The sequence below is a fragment of the Pan troglodytes genome, chromosome 13 (assembly GCF_028858775.2).
Source record: "Pan troglodytes isolate AG18354 chromosome 13, NHGRI_mPanTro3-v2.0_pri, whole genome shotgun sequence".
In the NCBI taxonomy this organism is placed as follows: domain Eukaryota; kingdom Metazoa; phylum Chordata; class Mammalia; order Primates; family Hominidae; genus Pan; species Pan troglodytes.
In genome coordinates, this window is record NC_072411.2 from 67,296,591 (window position 1) to 67,316,334 (window position 19,744).

The window sequence follows — 19,744 nt, forward strand, 5'->3', positions numbered from 1 at the left end:
AATATTGGATTATTAACTCTATCAGGAAATGGAGCTTTGAGTAACATTTTACAGTTTATATTTATGGTTTTAGCCACCAAGCAAACATGGTGGTCAAGAACTTGGACTCACATTCAGGTTGCCATAGTCCAAATTCAGGCTTCCCTACTCACTAATGTGTTCTTAAGCAAGAAATAAACTTATTTTGGCTTCCTTTGGTAAAATGGGATTAATAATTGTTCCTATCCTACATTTTATTGTGAAGATTGAATTAATGAAATGTACACGTAAAACACTTAAGACAATTCCTGGCTTTAGTAAGATTTCAACAAAAATGGTCATTATTATGATGCTTTATTCTGTTACATTTATGGATTATTAGACAGATAAAATTGGACCTCATATGTGACCATTCTATTTTCCTTTATTCAAATGGAAAAAGAATGTCAATTCAACATAGGGAGATACTATATATGTATAAATTATTACTTAAATTTATGTTTTTACTTAAATATATGTTTACTAAAATCAAGTGTTTAAATTTATATATTAACTTTTACATTTATAACATCTTATTTCTTCTGAAAACAACCAACACAACCCATTTCTTATCAGTGATAATTCAAATGGCCTTTTTATTCTTTCCAGAATTTTTCAATCCCAATTCTTCTCTTCTGTTCTTTTTCAGCAGCATCTTGCACAGGGCTTTATGGAAAAGACTGAGGTGCTGTGGTGAATTTAATCTTCTCTGTTGTTTACTTTAATCTCTTCATCCAGTTACTCTGACTTTTCTCCATGCTTAATGTTATCCCTCTTGATTTCACAGCTTAACAATTTCTTCTTTGTTCTTGACCCCATCCTAGCCTTCTTATTTCAAAAGTCCCCTCAAGCAAGTTTCTTTTCACATTCTTAATTTCTTATTCTTAATAACTCCTTTTTTATGCCTTCAAGCAAGTATGGCTCTCTCTCATACTGAAAAATGTGCTCTTCCGTTCTATTTTGCTACTGTTTTTATTCACTTAACAGTAAATTTCAAACAAGTTTTGTGCACCTAATTCTTTCATTTCTTTACAACCCACCCATTGCTTATCCACTCTTACAGCTGTACTAGAATTGTAATTTAAATATGTATCATATCACTTTTTTTGTAACATTGATAATTTATAATATTTAACATATTTTGTAATAGAGTTTTCTTCTTAATATTTTACTTTCCTTTTAAAAAGCCTCAGCAAGTTGCCATTGACTTTCAGCATTGTATTTGATACCTCTGGACTGTGGCTACTATCGCCCTTTCTGTATAAAATCTGTAACTTGACCAAGGCAAGAACCTCCACCCCAGTCCAACTAATTTTCTCATCTGCTATTGTCCCAACCTGCTTTGCTTTCTCCTATAGGTCAGAGTCAGGTCCTGCTTGGGTTTGGGCCTTTGCTCATAATTTTCCCTTTCAATTGAAATATTCTCTCACTCCAGGCCAGCCTTTAAAGCCTAATGTAAGTATCACCACATCCACGAAGCCTCTGCACATCAACTTCAGATCTCAATGCTGTTAACCTTTTATAAACAAAAAGCGATATAGAATAAATCCTTTTTGGGAGCAGGAGTCAAAATACTAGTTGCAGTCTTGCATCTATCGCTTATTTGCTTGGCCAGTGACGTAGCCTGATTAAAAACTCAATTTCTTTATCTAAAAGATGAGGATGTTTATAACTCCCTGATCTACCTTCTAGGATTGTTGTACATGATAAGTAAGATACTGTGCATAAAAACATTTGTAAAAATTTTAAAAATCTGTTCAAGCTTGTCATTATTACTACAGATAAATCGGGTACTACCTTGCTGTCTTGGATTGCTTTTGTATGTTGTTCTCTTATGTTGTTACTGGACTTGGTGTTATTACTTAAATTTCTCTGTATTTATTTTGACAACCTAATTAGGTTTTGAATTCTTTGGAAGCAAAGAGTATGAATGGTATTATGAGCAAAGACCCAGAAGGAGCCACCTCCTAATTATTTTGGAGAGAATTATCTAAGAGGCATAATTGGACTTGTGCTTCCCATTAAAGTATGATTCATATCAGAGAAGCTTACAGTCTTATTGCTGGCCACATGGAGATAGTACATAGGAGATACTCGATAGGAATTCTGTCAACTGAAAGAGAGTCAGCAAGACAGTGTAAACATGGTTAGCATGTCTCAGCTTACCCAGCCTGGCTTGGTGTAACCAATATAGACTATGGAAAATAGGAAGTAGACAAAAGGTAGTGGAGATTGGGCTCATGCCATTTTCTTTAATTGAAATACAATTTCCATAAAATAAAATACAGATATTTTTAAGTGCATATTATTTTGAGTTTTGACAAATGTATTCCCCTGTCTGGCAACTGCTCCAATTAAGATGTAGAATATTTCTATCACCCCAGTACCCTTTTCCTGTCAATCCCTCCTTCTCCCAGAGACAACCACTGCTCCAATTTCTATCACTGTAGCTTAGTTTTACCAGCTCAAAAACTTCACATAAGTAGAATCATAAAGCATGTTACTTTTTTTCCTGGCTTTTGTCACTTAACAGTTTTTTTTTTTTTAGATTTAACCATTTTGTTGCGTATGTAAGTATATCATAACTTTTTGTTGTTGAGTAGCACTCTCCTATATAAGTATGTTATAATAATGTTTCATTTACCTATTGATGAGCATTTGAGTTGTTCCTAAGTTTTAACTATTATAAAAAAGTTTACTATGAACATTCTTGCATAGGTCTTTTTGTGGATGTATATTTTCACTACTCTTAAGATTGTCGGACTGGATAAAGAGCAAAGTTCAGTGGTATGCTGTTTTCAACACATATTTTAAATATAACACAGACAGGTTGAAAGTAAAAAAAATCAGTAAAAGATACAGCATGAAAACACTAAGCAAAAGAAAGCTGATATGGCTATATGAATATCAAAAAAGTAGATTTTAAGACAAAGGATACTAACACAGATAAAAATGGTCATTTTATTGGGAAAAAAAGGCCAATTTGTAACAAGGCATGACAATCTTAAAAGGGTATAACAAAGTAGAATTTCAAAATCCAAGAAGAAAAAAATGGCAAAGTAAAAAGCAGAGAAATCCACAATAATTGTTAGAGATTTTATCAATTTTATCCCAGTAGTTGCTAGAACAAGAAGACAAAAAATCAATGATATAGACAACTTCAATAACATTATCAGGGATCAAACCTGCAGACCTAACTGACATTTATAGAATATTATACCCAACAACTTCAGAATATACATTCTTTTCAAATACACATGGAACATTCCACAGGTGGTGTTATGCTAGGCCATAAAATTAGTCACACTTCATTTCAAAGAGTATTTGACTACAATGGAATTAAATTAGAAATCAATTACAATTAGATATATAGAAAAGGCCCCTTTTTACAAAATTAAGCAACAGACTTCTGAATAATCAATCCATGGATCAAAGAGGGAAATCACACACACACACACACACGCACACACAAATACAATGCGCTATACGGAGTGATAATTAGAATACAACATGTTAGGAATCTCTGTGTTCATGCCTTTAACCATTTCATATTATTTCATAATAATCAAGAACTTATTAATCAAATTAGCATTTAATTATCTTCAGATGAAATGAGAAAGAGGGTGGGCAAAATGTAGACTGAAGGCTGAGAATTATAGGAATTATGGTCACAATCAGCCAGTGTTTTAACTCTACTGCAATTGTAACAAAGTCATTGGATCTTGGTTCAACCAATGGGAATAGATCCTTTCAAAATGCCAATAAATAAAATGCTAAATAAACATTTTGGCAATTTTCTCTTGATAAATCTCTTATAGCAATGTGCATAATGCTTCCATTTTCATCCAATGAAGTACTAGTGAAAATAGTCTAGATAGTGTTAATATTGATAGAAATTATAACTAAGGAATAAGTTAGATGGTGATTAAAGAGTTGAATAAGCACTCAAAGAAAGTTGTGAAATCTCTGTTCTGAGATATGTGACAAAACCATCTGTCTCTGATTTTAGTTTAATCCTTAATGAATATAAGAAGCCTGACTAAATGATCTCTTGGGAGGCTCCCTTCCAAACACAAAACCCATTATTTTAATTTGCATTGGTTATAGTGCCAACACAAAGAAAAAACACACTCAAGATCTTTTTTATAAAGTAGGGATTTAATTCTAAATCTTAGTCATATCTTACAATTTATAAATTCTTTAATGTTGAAAAATATTTTCTTTATAGAACTAAAACCATTCTCTCTCTCTCCCTCCCTCCCTCTCTCTCTTTCTCCCTGTTTCTTTATGAGAACCCAAAATAAAATGTAGTTTATAATTTGTGATTATGATTTGAAATTTTCAAAAAATGTATGAGTCATTTCTTGCCCTTTGATAATTTCCAAATGATGATGCTTTGCTTTTGCTTTTAGAGATCAGTCTTTGCTTTTAATTATTTCCATATATTTTGGTTGGGAGTGAGAAAAATCAACGGAAAATGTCTCTCATGAGTGTCAGCCTGGTAATGAATATATAGAATGCAAATGGTCACTTTATTGGGGGGAGACGGTAAGTTTTTCTGAGCCTTTTGCCCTTTTTTCTTCTCCAGCCTGCTGTTTTTTCTGTTTTCATTTGTAGATTAAACTGATGCAGCAATATGGTGGGGTAGAAATCACATGAATCTGACATATGTGGGCTTCTGTATCTGTGCACATGGATAGAGATGCTGGTCAAAATCCAACCATCTAATGAGTTCCAGACATACTTTTAACATTCACATGCATGAAGCTATACAAAATATTTTAAAATACAGAATCCAAAATAAAATTTCTTTTTGTATAAAATACTCCTTCTCAATTCATTCGTGTAGGCAAAACTTGATATTTAATAATATTAAGAAAAAGAAGAAAATGAATTCAAAATATTTTATTGCTTCACAACACAAAAAAATGGTTTACTTACTCCCAATAATCTGAATTTATTCCAATAGTATATTTATGGATTTAACCAGGAGAGGGATTATCCTTATTCTAAGTAGGGGAGAAAAAATTTAAAAAAAAAAAAGAAAGAAAGAAAGGAAAAACTCCAGTGGTCAAGAGATTGAGTGAACCGAGGAACAGAGTGGTTATTTGTTCTCTGTAATGTATTAGGAATGACTGGAAGTAATGGAATATGCTAGTGAATATAGCTACCCCTATATTGAATAGAAAAATACATTACCAAAACACTTTTCACACACAAAAACAAACAAAAGAACATTTTGTACAAATACCTGATGTGTAGCTATATCATTTAGTTGCTACTATTGCCTAGTTTAAAAATTGTACCCTGGTTAAAAACAGAATCCCTTTTCTAATCTTTTAAGATTTCAATAAATATTTCCACGCATTAAGGACAGGCAATATTTTGCCTTGTCCACTTCTCTGACGTCTAGCTGTTTCTAGTTGCTAAATTTGGCTGCTGTACTTTTCATATCCGTAAAGCTGTTCTTGGGTCCACCCTGCAGGCAGCCATCCAGATTTGGATTTTTCCGGGCAGCCCGGGCTTGGCTATCCTGCTTTCATCATCCTCCTTCTGTTCTCAAGCCAAGGACATAGAATGGCAGAGAGCTCCCCTTTATTTCTGGTATGATTGTTGCTTCTCCGGGTCTGGCTTGGGCTCTGATCTTGACATTTATGTCACAGGTGTCACTGGTGAAACTGCTGTGAAACCAGATGGCAGGCCTAACTGAGGTTGGCAGCAACTGCTGTTGTCCCCAGTGTCACTGCTACCTGCTCTACTTTCTTATTCCTGTTGATGTTCTACTGCCTTGTTTTATTGCATTCGTTCAGTGTTACCTTCCAACAGGCCTTTTCAAATGTGAACATCATTCCATAACTCTTCTGATGCATTAATTCCCCATGGAACCCATTCATCTAGGGAGGCTCATGACTTGGCTAGATTCTCCACTTTCCTTCAGGGCTTTTGTTAAACCTCATTTCTTCAGCAAGCTTCTCCATGACCACCCTATTTAAAATTGCAATACATCCTTCTCCTCCCCAACCCTGATTATTTTTTCTCTCTTTTTCATAAATTTTCTTTCCCTGGAGCAATTAGTACCACATGTCAGAATCTATATTTGCCTTACTTGGGCATTATCTGTATCCCTCCACTGGGTTACCTAGAATATAAGCTCCACAAGGGCAAGGTTTTGTCTGTTTGGTTCATTACTGTATCCCAAGCATCTGGAAGAAGACTGGCCCTTAGTAGACATTTCAAAATTTTTGTTAAATGATTAGCTGGATTGTAAATACTGAAAGATTAGGTTTATTGTTTATGATTTGGTTTCATTAATTGTGCTTAGTACAGTGCTATATGTAAGAGCTTGAAAGACAGAGAAAAGAGCATTAGTAGTATCTGTTATGTATACTGGATGTTTTACTTGAGTTATACCCTTTTTTTTTTTCCAAGACAGAGTCTTGCTCTGTTGCCCAGGCTGGAGTGCAGTGGTGTGATCTCGGCTCACTGCAACCTCCGCCTCCTGGGTTGAAGCAATTCTCCTGCCTCAGCCTCCCAAGTAGCTGGGATTACAGGCACCCGCCACCACGCCTGGCTAATTTTTATATTTTTAGCAGAGACAGGTTTTCACCATGTTGGCCAGGCTGGTCTTGAACTCCTAACCTCATAATCTGCCCTCCTCGGCCTCCCAAAGTGCTGGGATGGCAGGCATGAGCCACTGCACTCAGCCAAGTTATACTCTTTAATCCTCACAATAATCTAGGTATTTTGACCAAAGAACCACAGCTAGAAAGTAGGAGAGTAAGATGTAAACCAGTTTTGTCTGGCTCTAAAATTACTGCCTTTTTTTGTCTGTTTGTTTTGCTCAGAAGAATTGGTCATGCCAAATAGTAATAAGAGTTCTTCAAAATGAATGATATTTCACAATAAGGTGTAGCTAGAAACAGTTTGCCAAAAATACTTAGGAAAAAAAAAAAGATTTGTGAATTAGCTCCCTAAAAATACAAACGCAACAATTCCAAAAGAAGGAATTCCAAAGTTATTGGGCCATAGTACTTTTGTGTTAAGTGCCTGGCCCTCCAAGGTAACTAATTTTAATTTTTAAAAAAATGTCTGGACACATATTTTGACATGTTTTGCTGAAAATATATTTATAATATGAGCCCAACAAAGACAAATAGATTCATTCTTGGTGCTAAAAAGTGACAAGAAAACTTCTACGCCATTGCTCTCGAATGCTTTCTTCATTGTAGTCCAAGAAACTGTGATTAGTTGTATTTTAAAAGTAAGCCAGATTTCACTGGTAAGGTCTTTCCTTACTTCATCTTCTCCCTTGACACCTTTTGATTTGGTTGTACAAATGCAGGTTAGGCCCCATTATTAATTCAGTACCACATATTTATGAAGACCCCACATGATGCAATCAGCACTAGAGACTGGAAGTTTTTCATCAAGCCCAGCAAGCCCACAGTAAAAAGGAATCAGTCTCAATCACTCATCAGGAAGCTAACATGTTCTGTGACCACCTTCTGGATGTTGAGTTATCTCTAATCCAGAGTTTATGTCAATGATCTTAAAAATTAGTTCAATTCTGGATGGGCGCGGTGGCTCATGCCTATAATCCCAGTACTTTGGAAGGCTGAGGTGGGCAGATCACGAGGTCAGGAGATGGAGACCATCCTGGCTAACATGGTGAAACCCCATCTCTACTAAAAATACCAAAAATTAGACAGGTGTCGACAGAGCAAGACTCCGTCTCAAAAAAAAAATTAGTTTAATTCTGTCTTCATTTTTTCTTACTTAGTAAAAGATAATGTAATGCCTGGTGTTTTTTTAAGGCAATCATAGAATCTGGAGGTTGAAAATATTTGGGGAATTATACATTCTAATTATTCAGACAGGCATCCTTACTGCAGTATCTGCTAGTAATTGAGGATTATTTCATATTTAAAAATACTCATATTTTTATGCAAATCTCAGAATTTGAACATTGTTACTTATAGTTGTTAAAAAGTAAATTGAGAAACAATAAAATGTTAAAGAGCTTATTTGAGCAAATGGTAATTCTTGAATCAGCTCCAAACCAAAAGTGGTTCTGAGGCCACTTGAGAGAACTCAAAGAGAAAGCTTTTATAGGGAGAATGTAGAAATAAAGCAAAGGAAATATTTAATTGGTTGCAATTATATAGTTGCCTTATTTGGTCTATCTTGCTGAAAAGTTCCTACTTGTATTACTACATGAGTTGGCAGCTTCTGATTGGTTAGCCTTAAGTTTCATTTCTCTTTAGGCATTTATAAGAAATAGTTCAAGTTGAGTTTTGCATATGTTTGCAAATCAAGCAAAGTTTAGGTTACTTCTGAGGGCCACTTGGATTTGTCTGCTCAGAACTTCTTCAAGCCTGGTCTGTTTTAATTTACTTCAACATATTTTATCAACATTTTGCTTTCTATAACATTCATAGTAACCTTAGATCTGCCCTCTAGAATCGACAGAGGCTATTTCACCCCCAGCCTCTTTTCAACATGAGAGTTTGCTCAATGCTGCTTCTATTTGAAATCTTCTGTTATTCAGCTCTTTTAATGAATATCTACTTTCTGCAAGGCATTGCTTTATGTACTGCAAGAGTTACAAAGAGGAGTACATCATAATCTTACTTGAAGGCAATTACTTAAATAGAAAAAATGGTGTGTGAAAAACAAATGTTCTTAAGCTTGAAAAAGTGAAAGGGTGTACCCAGCTGGAAGGATGTGAAAGTGTGCATGGAAAATGTATTTGAGATTTAAACTGCTATTGTCTTCTGGGTTGAATTGGTGTCATGAACTTCAGGTAGTGAAAATAGCTTAAACAATACCCCTGAAGTGGAAACACAGAGATTAGTGTGAAAATTTAGAAGACCGTGAGCACATTATATTTTGTGTGTACCATAAGACACTGGTAGAGTATATTAGTCCATTTTCTTGCTGCCATAAAGAACTGCCTGAGACTGGGAAATTTACAAAGGAAAGAGGTTTAATTGATTCTAAGTTTGGCATGACTGGGGAGGCGTCAGGAAACTTACTATCATGGCAAAAGGCAAAGAGGAGGCAAGGCACCTTTTTCTCGAGGCAGCAGGAAGAAGTGCTGAGCAAAGAGGGGAGAGCCCCTTATAAAATCATCAGATTTTGTAAGAACTCACTCATTATCACAAGAACAGCACTGGGGAAACCACCCCCATGGTTCAATTACCTCCACCTAGTCTCTCCCTTGACACTCGGGGATTATGGAGATTACGATTTAAGATGAGATTTGGGTGGGGACACAAAGCCTAATCCTATCATGGGGGTTGGTAAGAGGGAAGACTAGAAAGGAAAGCTGGACTAGGCAAGGTGGCTCATAGCCATAATCCCAGCAGTTTGTGAGGCCAAGGCAGGGGGATTACTTGAGCCAGGAGACCAGCGCTGGCAACATAGTAAAACCCCATCTCTACAAAATGTTAGAAAATTAGACAAGTATGGTGGTGTGCACTGTAGTCCCAGCTACTTAGGAGGCTGAGATGGGAGGATCTCTTGAGCCTGGGAGGTCAAGGTTGCAGTGAGTCTTTATCACAACACTGCACTCCAGCATAGTCAACAGAGCAGAACCTTGTGAAAAAGAGAGAACGAGAAAAGAAAAAGAAAGAAGTCAAGAAAGAAAGGCAGGCAGGCAGGAAGGAAGGAAGGAAGGAATGAAGGAAGGAAGGAGGCAAGGAAGCATTCTTTACATGCCAGGAAGAGGAATCTTAGTAATGAGAAAACTGAGGCTCTGAGAGTTTGAGCCTCACTCAAGGTCACTGAGTTGCTAAATGGCAGAACTGGATTTCAATCCCAATAATTTGATTCAAAACCCATACTCTTTCCCATATACCACATTATCTAGGAGGTGTCCCAAGAGTTCTGAAGGGGGAGTTAGCTTCCATCTCAGGAGACGAAGAGAGTCTTCTTAGACCAAATGGTATTTGAGATAATTTTGATAAGTTTATGTTGAATTCATTGGTTGGGATAGGGAAGACAATTCATTTCAAATGGAAGAAACTGAGCAAAGGTACAAAGGGGAGGAAGTGGAGAGATTGGGAACAGAAAATAATTAATCTTTGGTTGAACATCATCAAAAAGGTACAAAGGATGGCAATGAAAGCTAAGATCAGAGCACAAAAGGATAACATATTTGAACTTTTAATTGGACTTAAATGATAAAGTTTTTAGACAGATTATTATTATAACTACAGCCAAGTTTTAAAAAATATTATATTAGTAATTATATATAAAATAGATGGATGGGAAACAAACGGAAGAATGGAGATTATCTGTTTACAGTAACCCAGTTAATTATAATAAAATATTGAATCTGCATGTTGGCAATGGAATGAGAAGGGAAGAGATAGATATGTAATTTCAGAAGCACAATTCACAGAACTTGATAGAGATTAGTGGAAGGAGGAGGGAGATAGATGACATTAATTGTGTGACATGGTTTGCCTGTGTCCCACCCAAATCTCATTTTGAATTCCCACGTGTTGTGAGAGGGACCCAGTGGGAGGTAACTGAATCATGTGGGCAGGTGTCTCCCGTGCTGTTCTTGTGATAGTGAATAAGTCTCATAAGATCCGATGGTTGTATAAGGGGGAGTTTCCCTGCACAAGCCCTTTTTCTTTGCCTGCCACCATTCACGAAATATGTGACTTGCTCCTTCTTGCCTTCTGCCATGATTGTGAGGCCTCCCCAACCAACAGGTGGAACTGTAAGTCCACTAAACCTCTTCCTTTTGTAAATTGCCCAGTCTCAGGTATGTCTTTATCAGCAGCGTGAAAACAGACTAATACATTCTGTAAATTTGAATGCAGGAGATAGAACCTTTAAAAGCAATGGTAATTTGTCTTGCAAGGCCTATGTTTATCTCTACTATGTACTCAGACTATTGTACAGCCTGGACCATAGAAGGTATGCAATACAATTATTTATCTATGTACTCAATCCCTACTCTGTGCCAGGGATTGTCCTAAGCACTAGCGATAGAGTAAAAAGAAAAGAAAAAACTCTTGTTCTCATTAATAAAATAAACATCACGTTGCTTCACCCAAACTAGATCACCTTAGTCCCTTTTATTGTTATCTCTGTGTCGCTCTCCTGGCAGGTGAGTGTTTCTGCTTTTAAGAATCTGTACCTGTGTCTTGCTTTAGAGAACTGTCTTCAGATTATCTGAGTCATTTTTTCCACTTCAGCACCAAGTCTGAAGTGCCGGGGAGTTTACGTGCCCCCACCCATATCCTTAGCGAAGACTGACTATTGCAGTCTTGTACAGATCCCTTGCTTCATATAGGGACAAACTCAAATACATAATTTGTACTCCAAAGTTGTCCTGTGGGATCATAATAAAGCCACTTCTGTAGGGCTTTGTTGGGAATTACACCTTAGCTTGGCTCCTTCCCCATCCAGACCTGCAGCTTTACCCACTCCTTTCCTGATTGATCCTAGGAGTACTTCCTTAACTAATCACTTTCCCATTAAGCCACATCTCAGTGTCTGTCTCTGGGGAACCTGACCTAAGACATGTAGTTTACATTGCAATGTACAGAGACAAATAATAAACAATGTAAATAATTATTAATAAGTTTCATACTAGGCCAGGCATGTTGGCTCATGCCTTTAATCCCAGCCAGTTGGGAGGCCAAGGCAGGAGAATTGCTTAAAGCCAGGAGTTCAAGACCAGCCTGGCCAACATAGCAAGACCCTCATCTCTACAAATAAAATAAATTAGCCACGCAGGGTGGCATGTGCCTCTAGTTCTGGCTACTTGGAATGCTGAGGTGGGAGGATCACTGGAGCCCAGGAGGTCGAGGCTGCAGTGAGCTTTGCCACCACACACTAGTCTGGGCAACAGAGCAAGACCCTATCTCTAAAAAAATAGATATTTTATTAGGGGAAGTTGAAGTTATAGAGGGAAATAAGGAAGGAGATGTGGTTAGAGTGTGTGAAAGTGTGTGTGTGTTTTCAGTTGTAGGGGATGGTGTTCAATTTTATATAGCATGGTTGGGGAAGGCATCACTGGGAAGGTCCTATTTGAGCAAAGACTAGTAGGTGCTAAGGGAATGAGCCATGCAAATTTCTGGGAGGAAAGCATTTCAAGCAGAGATGAAAGCAAGTGCAAAGCCATGAGCTGGGAGTGTCTAGAGTGCTTGGCGAGAAGTAGCCATGTGAGAAAGTACAGGGCAGGAGACGACATGAGAGAAGGAAGTGAGGGGGGTGGGCAGACCTTGCAGGCCAACACAAGCCATGGCTCATACTTTGACTTTTCCTCTGAGTAAATAGTCACTGTAGAGTTCTGAGCAGAATAGTGACTCGACTGTTTTTGCGTTTCAAAGGAATCTGGCTACTACATTGAGAATAAACTGAAGGAGGCCAAAAATTAAGCATGGAGACCAATTTAGACATTATTACCAGGGCTGGCTTCATGGGCAGCCACACAAGGCTCCATGCTAAGAAGGGCCCCACACATGGAGCCTAATGCTCTGCAGTCACCATCTTGATAATTTTAATAATTTGTGTTTGAATTTAGGTTTTGTAAGTGAAAGTCATGGGACTGTGGAGCATGTTCTGGGTGCTCAGTGTCTGGTACTTCCTGCTGTGGATAGGTTCAACACTACCTGCACCCCTGCTCCCTGCCCAGGCCACTCAGTGCCCCCTTCTTCACCTTTTCCCAGCGACTATTGCCACCCTCCAACAGGGAGAATGCTGGGCTGCTGGTGGGAAGATGTCTGTGTTCTGCTGCCCTTAAGCCTGTCGGGGATTTGCTCACAAGCTCAGGTCAAGTTGCAATTAGGAATGCACCTCAGGCTGGAAGTGCCAAGGCAGGTGAGAGACTCAGTGGGAGAGAGCTTCTCACCCACCTCTAATCCAGGCATGTCAGGTGCAGAGTTCCAATGCTTTGGGGGGTTGACCTTCCACCAGTTTGGGTGGCAGGCTCATGGGAAGGGTAGATTGACTTCTCTGACCCCAATTGAGGGCAGGTTGCTTCAGTCCAGCAACTGGTGGGAAGGGGAATTTGGCAGTGGGGGATGGGGGCAGACATTATCTTCTGCTCTGAATCAGGGACACTCATATGGCTCTGTGTTTGCCCTGCAAGTGTTTCCCTGCTCCAGTGAGTACAACATTAAATAGCAAATAAAAGCCATCAGATCAGTAGACAGTTTGCATAAATAAGAAAAAAGCTATGTTGCATAATCTTTTAATGGCCCTTTTTCCTGCTACTTAAACAAGTGTCTTCCTCTTTTTTTTAGAGACAGGTCTTGCTATGTTTCTCAGGCCGGTCTCCAACTCCTAGCCTCAAGGAATCTTCCAGTTTCAGCCTCTGGAGTAGCTAGGATTATAGGTGCAAGGCAGCACTCGCAGCTGGGGCCTCAACATTATCAGTTTTGCACTGTACTTCATAAATTACTGGCCCTAGCAATTGCAGTAATCTAAGCGAATGATGGTGGCAACTTGAACCAGTGTGCTAATGGTAGAGGAGGTGAGAAATGATTGGATCCAAGATATATTTTGAATATAGAACAAAAAGGTCACTAGAGGTTATGACATAGTGTATGAGAGAGGAAGGAATCAAGGATGGCTGTAAGGTTTTTCACCTGAGGAACTTGACATTATTTGTTGAATACATAAATGATGTGTCCTGTTATGTATCTGTTCAGGAAACACATTGATGGTAATGAAGATGCAGTGGCAGAAGCAAATCATAGAGGTATTTCCTAGTGGTAGAAATATTAAGACTTGGTGACAAAGATCATAAATTAAAGGAAAGGGAGTGAAACAACTAAGTCAGGAAAAATACTTCTAACTTAGGAAAAAAGAAGAAAAAGGAAGGAAATGGAAATATTTAACAAATGGTATAAATTTCTAAGGAAGATAAGTTCAATTTTGGAAATGTTCACCTGGGGCTCCAAGAACCTACAGCCCAGGAGACCTTAGCTATAGGTTGTTGGGAATATGTGATAGGATCCTGAATGAGCACTCAGGACTAGGGATCTATGTTGAGGGCATCATATAAGTGTAAGCTGGAGTCACAAGAATGGTTAACTCATCAATAAATGAATATGAGGAGAGATGTATACAGTATTGCAGAAGAGAGTTCCTTGTAAATGTGTAAGCTCATCCTCCATGCCTGGGATAAGAGTACATTCATTATGGTGCATGTGAAGGTATTGAGAAAACAACTTCCGCTTTCTGGCAGAGGTTAAGCTAGTCCCATAATAGCAATAGCAAGATTATAAGGGGAAACTGTGTTATTTGTACTGGGTCACAAATTTGTCTAATAGCAGTGGACCTGTGGGATTCTATAAACATCTTAGGTATAGAAAGGGATCCAGTGACTTTTAGAAAATCAGACTTATATCATATTTCCCTTCTTAACTTGTAGCTCAGTGGTGCATTTCTTACCCTGGGGGAGAAATGGAACATGGACTATACTTAGTATTTGAAATCAGACACATGTGAATTTAAACTCTGGCTCAGAGTGGCAATGGCAAATTATTCAACATCTATACACCCTGATCACTCCCACATTTGAAAAGTGACAACAATACTACTTCCTTCACAAATAATGCAAGGATCAATGAGATAACAAATCAAGAAGCCAGTAGTGTGCCACAATTTAGGTAGTGTTGACATTACATGAAGAAATGAACCCATGGTCTCCTATGCTCTCCTTCACTCCTCTCTAGTTCTCTCTCTCTCTCTTTCTCTCTCTCTCTCTGTCTGTTTCTCTCTCTCTCTCATACACACAGGCATGCTTACATACACTTTGGAATGTAGCTATTTTTTGAGCATTGTTTTATTATTATTTTATTTATTTATTTATTTATTTTTTGAGACAGAGTCTGGCTCTGTCGCCCAGGTTGGAGTGCAGTGGCGCGATCTCGGCTCACTGCAAGCTCCGCCTCCTGGGTTCATGCCATTCTCCTGCCTCAGCCTCCCTAGTAGCTGGGACTACAGGTGCCCGCCACCACGCCTGGCTAGTTGTTTGTATTTTTAGTAGAGATGGGGTTTCACCATGTTAGCAGGATGGTCTCAATCTCCTGACCTCGTGATCTGCCCACCTCGGCCTCCCAAAGTGCTGGGTTTACAGGCGTGAGCCACTGCGCCCAGCCTGTTATTATTATTATTTCAAAGACCTTCTGATCCTGGCTGTACCTGCTCATTCATGGGGAAGATGCCCAGACATTCAGATCTACTGTTCCACTGAGGAGTTTAGAGGCTGCTTTTTCTCCCCCATAAAAGAGAACGGGGACTGATGGAAAAATTTTAGGTAGAAGTCTTTGACGAAAAGAAGAAATGAGGAAAACTGAGCTGGAAATATTCAGGTATATCAAACAAGTGGAAATACCTCACCCTCATAAAGAGAACCATATCCTGGGAAATTTTCTTTCTTACCTGATTATTAAAATCCAGAATTGGAATTCTGTGATTCCAGTATAATCCATCCATCAAAACCAAACTACTATGTAATCAGATTAGAGGTGGCCTTCCTGCTGATGAGCCATTTAGAGACGGTTGAATGAGTTCTTGGAAGTCTGCTAACATGCACTTAATACATCTGAAGATTTTAAAACGTTGCAGCAATGTATTGCCAGTCTACCTACAGTAAAATAAAAATGCTTCCATTATATACAGGTATATTTCTTTTATATAGTTAACTTATTTTTCCTAGGAAAGTTAGATGTAAGGTGATTATCTATACACTGAATCATATTTCCCAGAGATCATCATAGTAAGATTGGTATGCATTTCTGTTAAAGAAAAGCAAAATGTGTCTTAGGACATAACAATCATTTAATGGAATATCTAAAGAATGTTGGTCAAGCATTTTGAACAAGATGAAGATGGAACCAGGGCTGGGTGTGGGCAGTAGACTGTTCCACCAGGAGCCAAAGATGACAGTGAATATACACTTGACATCAGTCACCAATGACAACCTAATTCTACGTGACATACTGGCCTGGATCAATGAGTCTCCTGAAGTTGAATTTGACAAAGATGGAACAATTGTGCTCAGGGGCTGCTTATTGTCGCTTTATGGTCATCCTCTTCCCTGGCTCCGTTGCCTTGAAGAAGGTGAAATTCCATGAATACATTCATAACTTCAAAATACTACAAGCAGTATTTTTAAGAGGGTGGGTGATGACAAAGTAATTTCTGTGGACAATTAGGAAAAGGAAAGTTTCAGGACAATTTTGAATTCATTCAGTACTTTAAGAAGTTTTTTGATGCAAACTGCAATGAAAAAGACTATAACCCTGTGGCTGCCGGACAAGGTCAAGAAACTGAAGTGGCTCCCTCTATTGTTGCTCCAGTTCTGAATAAACCGAAGTAACCTCTCAGCTCTAGCAATCCAGCTCCACATAGGACCATTTCCACAAATAACTGCAGCTTCTAAGGCTGGCCCCAGGGTGGTATTAAAAAATCCTGGTGTGGGCAGTAGGAGTGCTGCAGGGTCAAATTGATGCTAGCAGGTCAGTGTATTGAAACTTGCCATTGAAGCCTTGGAGAAAGAGATTTCTACTTCAGAAAGCTAAGGAACAATGAACTGATTTGCCAGCAGAACGAGGGGCACAATGACCCTGTATTGCAGAGGACTGTAGACATTCTCTATGCCACAGATGAAGACTTCGTGATATCCGATGAAAGGGGCCCACAGGAGGAACAAGGAGAGTTTTAACAACCCGAACCAGGAGAGCCTTATCCGAATTCTGCACTCCAAATCTTGTGCTTAACTGTTAAATACTCCCTTTTATTATTCTTAGAAGACTCACTGGTTTCTTTTTATGAGCATGAAGTACCTCTTTTTAAAGTGCATTTTGCAGAGTTTCACTCCTTTTTTGGTGAGTTTGAGTTGGGAGTTTTACTGTGCAGCAGAGCAACATTAACATCTGGTTAGTTCACCTGGGAAACAAAGAGGCTGACCATGGGGCTCACCATGTGCATGTAGGTAACATTGATTGCTGGAGAAGGTGTTTGGTAATATGCCGAGGTGGAGACCTTGGTACAGAAATGTGAAGACTGAATTGAATTTTAACCTAATGTGAAATCTTGGTAGAGAATTTTGTAATAAGTTAATGCCTAAAGAATATTTAAAATATGCTTCCATATTCAAAATATCAAATGTAACACATCAGAACATCTTATGTGTTTGACATTGTATGTTGGAAAGAAGGGCCAGACATCAGAACCTTTGGAACCTGGTGTCATCACAGGCCTTACAGGGCTGCTTGCAACCTCACAGGCCTAGACTTTGGCCCCAAAGGAAAGTTCTAAAGGTTGCTCTGTAAATCCATTTGGTGTCATTGACCAACTGCATCCTGGCTAAAAAGCAAGAGGCATTGTTGCCTGGATGAACACAGGGTGTGTTTCAGCCCTGAGATTTTTGGGTTGAAGAGCTGTATTTTCATTGAGGATTTCTCTGGAAATTTTTCCAATTATCTCTGAAATTTCTATGTATTACGCTTTTTTGGGAAATGAGGTGTGTCCAATTCTTTCATCTAACAACGCTTTTGGGGATTTGCTCACATCTCTGAGATTTGAATGGAGGTTGTTTCCCATTTTACCATCCTTTAGTTTTACATTTAACATGTCACCAGTGGTGAATCCATAGAGGTCTGCAGCAAACTTGATCCTTGCCTCGTTGGAGGAAAGAATTTGGCTGAGGGGAAGAAGTAGGTTTAAGGCAGAGGGAGAGACCGAGGCAAGTTTTAGAGTAGGAGTAAGAGTTTATTTAAAAGTTTTAGAGCAAGAACAAAAGGAAGTAAAGTATACTTGGGAAAAGGCCAAGCAGGCAACTTGAGAGGTCCAAGTGCCCTGTTTGGCCCTTGACTTGAAGTTTTATACATTGGCCTGGTTATGGCCTGGTTACGGCGTTTGCATTTCTCTTCCCTTTATTTTCTTTTGGAGCAGGCTGTACACATGTGCAGTGATCTGCCAGCACTTGGGAGGGGCAATATGTGCAGTGTGTTTACTGAAGTTGTATGCATGCTCACTTGAGGCAATTTTCCTTTACCAGTAGAGTGTTCCTGAGAAGGTCATATACCAGTTAAACTCTGCCATTTTGCCTCTTAATGGGCATGCTTGAGCTCACTCACCCAATTCCTGAGAACTTATCAGGAAGCCACTGATCACCAGGTTCAGGTGTTTTTTTTTAAGCCATTAGGGGACTGTCTTTACCTGGTGCTGGCTAAGACCAATTATTATTTTAGACAGTTTAGTAACCACCTGACCATCATCTGATGGTTGCCTGACATTCCTGAGGGAGGGGCTCTCTACTGCCTTGCTCATGTCTGCCTAACTACCTACTCTAACATTGCTTCTCTTCTCTGCTCCCCTTGCCCACTGGGGACACCTCTTTGGGTTCTTAAAGTTTGCAGCTTGGAGTTGGAAGTGCAGCAGGCAGGTGGGCACACTGCAAATTCTTTGTGGACCTCTGGCAAAGGGAGTAATCAGGGAAGGCTCTGGTTACCTCTGCAAAGCTGGGATGTTTTTGGTATCTGCTGTCCACAGCTCTCCAGTTCTCTGAATACTTTATCAGTACACTAATCTCTTAAGAGATAAAATTTATTAGTGTGTTACTAAGTGTTCATTTTCTTTTGCAGAAAATACAGTACCATGTCTGAATTATTAATATTTAAAATGTGTTATTCCTTAACTCTCCCTCATTTGATTTGTGCACAACCTATTCCATCCTTTTGTTTGGCAGAAGTTTGCAAAATATGTGTCACTCACTGAGATTGTTCAGCCCCTGATGCATTTGTATTGATTTGTGTCTGGTGATAGCTTGTCCTAAAATGTGTGTAAAAAGTAAACATTTTATAACAAAATTGTTGTTTAATGGATGCTTTGTGTGGAATTCAGAGAAAAATCCAGATTCAGTGATTAACAATGCCAAAAAATGCAAGTAAATAGCCATTGTTCAAATGACAGTGGTGCTGTTTCTCTTTTGTGGTTTTTTAGACTTTTGTTACCTAAAATTCTGCTTTATTAGCAACTCATTTTCCACCTGGTGTTTCTTGACAGGCTTTTTTTTTTTTTCTATTTTAAGTAGTTTCTAAATAATTTTTTTTATTTCAAGAAAGAGAAAAAAGAATATTGCTCAATGCACCTAATATAAAAATAAAGTATAAAAAATAAGTTAGTTTCATATTGGAACTAAACCTAGCATTAAAAAAAAAAACCCAGCTTTTCTCACCAGTAAACACTGAATGTGAGTTCTTCATATTCTACTATTCTCTGTTTCTACTCTACAGCAGAAAAACACGTAAGTCTGGTTGTTCAGAACTGTCTCCCCATTATGGAAATTGTTAGTTACAGAAATGGGCTAGTGGATTCAGGTTAAAAAGAGAAGGATACATATACGTGTGTGTGTGTGTGTGTACATATGTGTGTATATGCATATATACAAATATATATCACAGCAAGTAACAATCAAAAAGTTGATAAGAAAATAGACTTGAACCTATGGAATAAGAAAGCTAGAATATCTGAAAAATAAATATTCAAATAATATTTAGCAAATCTTTTATTGGTTTATGTTGACATTACTGTAATGTACCAAAGAACCCAAAAAACTACAATTGTAGAACAGAACTTAAAAGGCCACTTCCAGAAAAAAAGACTTTCCTTAGTGTTTTCAGCTTTCTTAATTCTTGGGCACAAAATTTTCTAAGTCTTTGCGCACTTATCCACAACCACTAATTAC

At 38.3% G+C, this 19,744-nt stretch overlaps 1 protein-coding gene and 1 pseudogene across 3 annotated transcripts in view; both read left to right on the plus strand.

The window, feature by feature from the left end:
- Positions 1-19,744, plus strand: part of SCN2A (sodium voltage-gated channel alpha subunit 2) — a 153,315-nt gene that overhangs the window by 30,066 nt on the left and 103,505 nt on the right. The window lies entirely within an intron of this gene.
- On the plus strand, positions 14,903-18,647 carry LOC107973641 (microtubule-associated protein RP/EB family member 1-like; annotated as a pseudogene).